Raw genomic sequence first — 631 nt, 5'->3', positions numbered from 1 at the left:
ATAATAACATGGAAGTAATTGAAGTAATTGATTGAAAATCCTGACCTTGAAATTTCATATTTTATTTTTATGATAAATACTTGTGAAAAGTAAAAAAATAAACAGTTTTATTTTAATATTGTATTGCTAATGAGGATAATTCGAATATTTACGTGAACACTCTGGACTATTTAAAGAATACTTTTTATGAAAAAGATATTCACTTTATTTTCATATTTTTATTTAAAAAAAAAGAAAACTAAAAAATACTTCAGTGCAATATCAAAAAATGTTTTCTTTTACTATTTTGTTCGTAAAAAGTATAATACTACGAATTTTTATGTGAACATTCCGGACAATTTAAAGAGATCCTTTTATGCTCAAAAAAAGGTAACTCTATTTTCATATTTCTATTTAAAAGATAAAAAACTAAAACATACCTAAATATCATATTCAGCTAATTAATTAATTATTTAATTAGTAATATTATTGAAAAAATTAAAAGTCAATGAAAATATTTCAGCAAAATTATTTTTCGCAAGCAGGTGCATATTAACGGTTTATTTTTATTTATTAGACCTGCACTCACTTTTTTTCCTAATTTCACAACAAAGGAACACACGCATGCCGGTACGATTAAAGCCTTTGGTAT

The sequence above is a fragment of the Belonocnema kinseyi genome, chromosome 7 (assembly GCF_010883055.1).
Source record: "Belonocnema kinseyi isolate 2016_QV_RU_SX_M_011 chromosome 7, B_treatae_v1, whole genome shotgun sequence".
Taxonomy (NCBI): Eukaryota; Metazoa; Arthropoda; class Insecta; order Hymenoptera; family Cynipidae; genus Belonocnema; species Belonocnema kinseyi.
This window is presented reverse-complemented; position numbering follows the sequence as displayed.